Genomic DNA, 8501 nt, shown 5'->3' with positions numbered 1-8501 from the left:
TGTGTAGCTGATTCACTTTGTTATAAAGCAGAAACTAACACACCATTGTAAAACAATTATACTCCAATAAAGATGTTTTAAAAAAAAGTAGTGATTTCATTTAGTAAATCCAAATATCAAAAGGGAGTAGGGCAGGAGTCTATGTCTCTATATCTTTTTTCCATATATAAAGGAGGACAAAATAGAGTTAGCAATGGCAGCCATACACACAAAATTCTAAACCAGCAATTTCTCAAGCTTGGCAGTACAGGAAGATAATTGTGGAGTTTGTAAAAAACACAAATGCCCAAACTCCCACCCCCACCCTCTGAGATTCAGATTCCATTAGTCTGGTATAGAGTCTGATCCCTGATATTTTAAAAGCTCAGCTAGTGTAGCCAGGGTCATAGCCAAAGTTCTAAGTAGAGAAAAAAGTATGTATGTAACAATGTATGCATGTCACAGGGAAGCAGTGTTTTACAGTTTGGTTTTTGTTTTTACCCATTGTGATGGACTGAATGTTTATATCTCCCCAACATTCACATGTTGAAGCCCTAATCCTCAGTGTGATGGTATTTGGAGGTGAGGCCTTTGGGAGCCCATTAGGTCATGAAGGTGGAGACCTCATAAATGGAATTAGTGCCGTTATAAGACGAGACACAGGGAGTTCCCTGGTGGCCTAGTGGTTAGGAGGTGCAGGTTCAATCCCTGGTCAGGGAACTGAGATCCCGCAAGCCACACGGCGTGGCCAAAAACAAAAAAATCATACTGAGTGAAGTAAGTCAGACAGAGATAGACAAATATCATATGATATCGCTTATATGTGGAATCTAAAAAAATGGTACAAATGAACCTATTTACAAAACAGAAATAGAGTCACAGATGTAGAAAACAAACTTATGGTTACCAAGGGGGAAAAGGGAGGAGGGATAAATTGGGAGATTGGAACTGACATATGCACACTATTATATATAAAATAGATAACTAATAAGAACTTACTGTATAACACAGGGAACTCTACTCAGTACTCTGTAATGACCTATATGGGAATAGAATCTAAAAAGAGTGGATATATGTATAACTGATTCACTTTGCTGTACAGCAGAAACTAACACAACATTGTAAATCAACTATATTCCAATAAAAATTAATTTAAAAAATTAAAATTTGGGGCTTCCCTGGTGGTGCCGTGGTTGAGAGTCCGCCTGCCGATGCAGGGGACACGGGTTCGTGCCCCGGTCCGGGAAGATCCCACATGCTGCGGTGCGGCTGGGCCCTTGAGCCATGGCCGCTGAGCCTGCACGTCCGGAGCCTGTGCTCCGCAACAGGAGAGGCCACAACAGTGAGAGGCTCGTGTACCGCAAAAAAAAAAATTAAAATTTATAAAAAAAGAGGAGAGACACAAAAGACATGATGTCTCTCTCTCTGCCATGTGAGGATACTGCAGTAAGGTGGCAGTCTGCAAACCAGGAAGAAGGCCTTCACCAGGAACCATATCGGTCAGCACCTTGATCATGGGCTTCCCAGCCTCCAGAACTCTGAGAAATACATTTCTGTTGTTTAAGACACTCAGTGTATGGTGTTTTTGTTATAGCAGCCTGAGCTGACTAAAACACCCGCCATGCCCCAGGAGACTCTAACATCTAGAAGTTACTGAGTTTTCCTCTCACAGCTGACAGCCTCATCTTGGATTTTCCTGGAACCCTCCCCCTTCTCTCTCTCTGTCCTTCCTTAAAGCTTTCTGAAGCAAACCTCTTCCTTCAGCCAAAGTTCTTTCTTCTGGACCCTCTTCTGCCTTTTCTAATAAAGCTCCGACTTACGAGTAGAGCATCGGTTTATTTTCTCTGAGACTAAGTAACCTGCTGCCTCAGAAAACTTTTGAAAGGAGCCAGGCTTTTTTACACCAAAGTAGCAGAGAGCTTCTACAAGCTAAAACATCTGATTAAATTTATTCACACCATTTAGCCTATAACTTACAAGCTAAACTATTGTCTCCACTGTTTTAAAACATTGCATATGAATTTTTTTCAGTTTTTTTAGAAAGTAAACAATTGCTCACAAACCTTTATGAAAGAAGTTATGATGCTGAAAATGAGCCTCCGCCCCTCACCCCCTAAATTATTCTCTTTGAGAAGCACACATTCAACAGAAATTTCTCAAAGTTGTTATATCAAGAACTGAGTTTCATACCATATTCACCAATGTGAGGTTGTTTTTACTGGGCCTGAGCGGTTGAACCCCTTTTTCCTCCCAGGTGGTGATAAAAGACTTTCACTTCCTGGCAGGGAATCAGAGAGGCTTTTGGCTGCAAAACCAGCTTTAGAGAAATGGTTTGGCACAAACATCTGTGGGCCTGAGCTCTCTTCTATGCACCAGGGTGTGTCATCCACACAATTCTCATTGGTCTCCTGGATGAAAGCAGAAATGGGCTCTTAAGACTGTAATTAGGGACAGTCATTTATGGATAAGGACCCTGGAGGGTACACAAAGAGGTCAAGGACAGTCTCCTTGCCCTCAAGGAGGTTTTGAAGAGAATTTCAAGATGGCGAAGAAGACGTGGAGATCACCTTCCTCCCCACAGATATACCAGAAATACATCTACATGTGGAACAACTCCTACAGAACACCTACTGAACGCTGGCAGAAGACCTCAGACCTCCCAAAGGGCAGGAAACTCCCCAAGTACCTGGGTAGGGCAAAAGAAGAAGAAAAAACAGAGACAAAAGAATAGGGACGGGACCTGCACCTCTGCGGAGGAGCTGTGAAGGAGGAAAAGCTTCCACACACTAGGAAGCCCCTTCACTGGTGGAGATGGGGGTGCAGAGAGCAAGCAGAGAGATTCCCGCACAGAGGATCGGTGCCGACCAGCACTCACCAGCCCGAGAGGCTTGTCTGCTCACCCGCCGGGGAGGGTGGGGGCTGGGAGCTGAGGCTCGGGCTTCGGAGGTCAGACCCCAGGGAGAGGACTGGCGGCGTGAACACAGCCTGAAGGGGTTAGTGCGCCACGGCTAGCCGGGAGGGAGTCCGGGAGAAGTCTGGAGCTGCCGAAGAGACAAGAGACTTTTTCTTGCCTCTTTGTTTCCTGGTGCGCGGGGAGAGGGGATTCAGAGCACCGCCTAAACAAGCTCCAGAGGCGGGCGCGAGCCGTGGCTACCAGCGCGGACCCCAGAGACGGGCATGAGACGCTAAGGCTGCTGCTGCAGCCACCAAGAAGCTGGTGTGCAAGCACAGGTCACAATCCACACCTCCCCTCCCGGGAGCCTGTGCAGCCCGCCACTGCCAGGGTCCCGTGATCCAAGGACAACTTCCCCGGGAGAACGCACGGCGCACCTCAGGCTGCTGCAACATCCCGCCGGCCTCTGCCGCTGCAGGGTCGCCCCGCATCCGTACCCCTCCCTCCCCCCAGCCTGAGTGAGCCAGAGCCCCCGAATCAACTGCTCCTTTAAGCCCGTCCTGTCTGGGCAGGAACAGACGCCCTCAGGCGACCTACAACCAGAGGCAGGTTCAAATCCAAAGCTGAACCCCAGGAGCTGTGTGAACAAAGATGAGAAAGGGAAATTTCTCCCAGCCGCCTCAGGAGCAGTGGATTAAATCTCCACAGTCAACTTGATGTACGCTGCATCTCTGGAATAGCTGAATAGACAACGAATCATCCCAAATTGAGGCGTTGGACTTTGGGAGCAACTGTAGACTTGGGGTTTGCTTTCTGCATCTAATTTGTTTCTGGTTTTATGTTTATCTTAGTTTAGTATTTAGAGTTTATTATCAATGGTAGATTTATTGATTTGGTTGCTCTCTTCCTTTTTTTAATATATAGATAAATGTATTTTTTTTCCTTTTTCTCTTTTTGTGAGTGTGTATGTGTATGCTTCTTTGTGTGATTTTCTCTGTGTAGCTTTGCTTTTACCATTCCTACTAGGGTTCTGTCTGTCCTTTTTTTTTGTTTTTAGTATAGTTTTTAGCACTTGTTATCATTGGTGGATTTGTTTTTTGGTTTGGTTCTCTTCTTTCTTTTTCTTTTGTTTTAGTACTTTTTAATTTTTAATAATTAAATTTTTTTATTTTAATAACTTTATTTTCCTTCTTTCTTTCTTTCTTTCTTCCTTCCTTCCTTCCTTTCTTTCTTTGTTTCTTTTTTTCTCCCTTTTCTTCTGAGCTGTGTCGCTGACAGGGTCTTGGTGCTCCAGCCAGGTGTCAGGCCAGTGCCTCTAAGGTGGGAGAGTCGAGTTCAGGACATTGGTCCACCAGAGACCTCCCAGCTCCATGTAATATCAAATGGCAAAAGCTCTCCCAGAAATCTCCATCTCATCGCTAAGACCCAGCTCCACTCAACGACCAGCAAGCTACAGTGCTGGACACCCCATGCCAAACAACTAGCAAGACAGGAACACAACCCCACCCATTAGCACAGAGGCTGCCTAACATCATAATAAGGTCACAGACACCCCAAAACACACCATCAGACATGATCCTGCCCACCAGAAAGACAAGATCCAGCCTCATCCACCAGAACACAGGCACCAGTCCCCTCCACCAGGAAGCTTACACAACCCACAGAACCAACCTTAGCCACTGGGGGCAGACACCAAAAACAACAGGAACCACGAACTTGCAGCCTGCAAAATGGAGACCCCAAACACAGTAAGTTAAGCAAAATGAGAAAGCAGAGAAACACACAGCAGATGAAGGGGCAAGGCAAAAACCTACCAGACCAAACAGATGAAGAGGAAATAAGCAGTCTACCTGTAAAAGAATTCAGAGTAATGATAGTAAAGATAATCCAAAATCTTGGAAATAGAATGGAGAAAATACAAGAAATGTTTAACAAGGACCTAGAAGAACTAAAGAGCAAACAAACAATGATGAAGAACACAATAAATGAAATTAAAAATTCTCTAGAAGGAATTGATAGCAGAATAACTGAGGCAGAAGAACAGATAAGTGACCTGGAAGATAAAATAGTGGAAATAACTACTGCAGAGCAGAATAAAGAAAAAACAATGAAAGGAATTGAGGACACTCTTAGAGAATTCTGGGACAAAATTAAACACACCAACATTCAAATTATAGGGGTCCCAGAAGAAGAAGAGAAAAAGAAAGGGACTGAGAAAATATTTGAAGAGATTATAGTTGAAAACTTCCCTAATATGGGAAAGGAAATAGTTAATCAAGTCCAGGAGGCACAGAGAGTCCCATACAGGATAAATCCAAGGAGAAACAGGCCAAGACACATATTAATCAAACTATCAAAAATTAAATACAAAGAAAAAACATTAAAAGTAGCAAGGGAAAACAACAAATAACATATAAGGGAATCCCCATAAGGTTAACAGCTGATCTTTTAGCAGAAACTCTGCAAGCCAGAAGGGAGTGGCAGGACATATTTAAAGTGATGAAAGGGAAAAACCTACAACCAAGATTACTCTACCCAGCAAGGATCTCATTCAGATTCGACGGAGAAATTAAAACCTTTACAGACAAGCAAAAGATAAGAGAATTCAGCACCACCAAACCAGCTTCACAACAAATCCTAAAGGAACTTCTCTAGGCAGGAAACACAAGAGAAGGAAAAGACCTACAATAACAAACCCAAAACAATTAAGAAAATGGTAATAGGAACATACATATCGATAACTACCTTAAATGTAAATGGATTACATGCTCCAGCCAAAAGACATAGACTGGCTGAATGGATACAAAAACAAGACCCGTATATATGCTGTCTACAAAAGACCCACTTCAGACCTAGGGACACATACAGAGTGAAACTGAGGGGATGAAAAAGATTCCATGCAAATGGAAATCAAAAGAAAGCTGGAGTAGCAATTCTCATAACAGACAAAATAGACTTTAAAATAAAGACTATTACAAGAGACAAAGAAGGACACTACATAATGATCAAGGGATCAATCCAAGAAGAAGATATAACAATTCTAAATATTTATGCACCCAACATAGGAGCACCTCAATACATAAGGCAAATGCTAACAGCCATAAGAGGGGAAATCGACAGTAACACAATCATAATAGGGGACTTTAACACCCCACTTTCACCAATGCATAAATCATCCGAAATGAAAATAAATAAGGAAACAGAAGCTTTAAATGACACATTAAACAAGATGGACTTAACTGATAGTTATAGGACATTCCATCCAAAACAACAGAATACACTTTCTTTGCAAGTGCTCATGGAACATTCTCCAGTATAGATCATATCTTGGGTCACAAATCGAGCCTTGATATATTTAAGAAAATTGAAATCGTATCTTTTCCGACCACAACGCTATGAGACTAGATATCAATTACAGGAAAAAATCTGTAAAAAATACAAACACATGGAGGCTAAACAATACATTACTAAATAACCAAGAGATCACTGAAGAAATCAAAGAGGAAATCACAAAATATCTAGAAACAAATGACAATGAAAACACGATAACCCAAAACCTATGGGATGTGGCAAAAGCAGTTCTAAGAGGGAAGGTTATAGCAATACAATCCTACCTCAAGAAACAAGAAACATCTCAAATAAACAACCTAACCTTACACCAAAAGCAATTAGAGAAAGAAGAACAAAAAACCCCGAAGTTAGAAGAAGGAAAGAAATCATAAAGATCAGATCAGAAATAAATGAAAAGGAAATGAAGGAAACAATAGAAAAGATCAATAAAATTAAAAGCTGGTTCTTTGAGAAGATAAACCAAATTGATAAACCATTAACAGTCTCATCAAGAAAAAAGGGAGAAGACTCAAATCAATAGAATTAGAAATGAAAAAGGAGAAGTAACAACTGACACTGCAGAAATACAAAGGATCATGAAAGATTACTACAAACAGCTATATGCCAATAAATTGGACAACCTGGAGGAAATGGACAAATTCTTAGAAAACCACAACCTTCTGAGACTGAACAAGGAAGAAATAGAAAATATAAACAGTCCAATCACAAGCACTGAAATTGAGACTGTGATTAAAAATCTTCCAACAAACAAAAGCCCAGGACCAGATGGCTCCACAGGTGAATTCTATCAAACATTTAGGGAAAAGGTAACACTTATCCTTCTCAAACTCTTCCAAAATATTGCAGAGGGAGGAACACTCCCAAACTCATTCTATGAGGCCACCATCACCCTGATACCAAAAACAGCCAAAAATGTCACAGAAAAAGAAAACTACAGGCCAATATCACTGATGAACATAGATGCAAAAATCCTCAACAAAATACTAGCAAACAGAATCCAAGAGCACATTAAAAGGGTCATACACCATGATCAAGTGGGATTTATCCCAGGAATGCAAGGATTTTTCAACATCTGCAAATTAGTCAATGTGATAAACCATATTAACAAATTGAAGGAGAAAATCCACATGATCATCTCAATAGATGCAGAAAAAGCTTTTGACAAAATTCAACACCCATTTATGATAAAAACTCTCCAGAAAGTGGGCAGAGAGGGAACCTACCTCAACATATTAAAGGCCATATATGACAAACTCATAGCCAACATCGTTCTCAATGGTGAAAAACTGAAACCATTTCTTCTAAGACCAGGAACAAGACAAGGTAGTCCACTCTCACCACTATTATTCAACGTAGTTTTGGAAATTTTAGCCACAGCAATTGGAGAAGAAAAAGAAATAAAAGGAATCCAAATCAGAAAAGAAGAAGTAAAGCTGTCACTCTTTGCAGATGACATTATACTATACATAGAGAATCCTAAAGATGCTAGCAGAAAACTATTAGAGCTAATCAATGACTCTGGTAAGTAGCAGTATACAAAATTAAAGCACAGAAATCTCTTGCATTCCTATACACTAATGATGAAAAATCTGAAAGAGAAATTAAGGAAACACTCCCACTTACCGTTGCAACAAAAAGAATAAAATACCTAGGAATAAACCTACCTAAGGAGACAAAAGACCTGTATGCAGAAAACTATAAGACACTGATGAAAGAAATTAAAGATGATACAAATAGATGGAGAGATATACCATGTTCTTGGATTAGAAGAATCAACATTGTGAAAATGACTATACTACCCAAAGCAATCTACAGATTCAATGCAATCTCTATCAAACTACCAATGGTATTATTCACAGAACTAGAACAAAAAATTTCACAATTTGTATGGAAACACAAAAGACCCCAAATAGCCAAAGCACTCTTGAGAAAGAAAAATGGAGCTGGAGGAATCAGGTTCCTGGACTTCAGACTATACTACAAAGCTGCAGTAATCAAGAGAGTATGGTACTGGCACAAAAACCGAAATATAGATCAATGGAACAGGATAGAAAGCCCAGAGATAAACCCACGCACATATGGTCACCTTATTTTTGATAAAGGAGGCAAGAATATACCATGGAGAAAAGACAGCCTCTTCAATAAGTGGTGCTGGGAAAACTGGACAGCTACATGTAAAAGAATGAGATTAGAACACTCCCTAACATCACACACAAAAATAAACTCAAAATGGATTAAAGACCTAAATGTAAGGCCAGACACTATCAAACTCTTAGAG

Source organism: Mesoplodon bidens, assembly GCF_964165515.1.
Source record: "Mesoplodon bidens genome assembly, chromosome: 1".
In the NCBI taxonomy this organism is placed as follows: Eukaryota; Metazoa; Chordata; class Mammalia; order Artiodactyla; family Ziphiidae; genus Mesoplodon; species Mesoplodon bidens.
Note: the sequence above shows the minus strand (reverse complement) of the source record.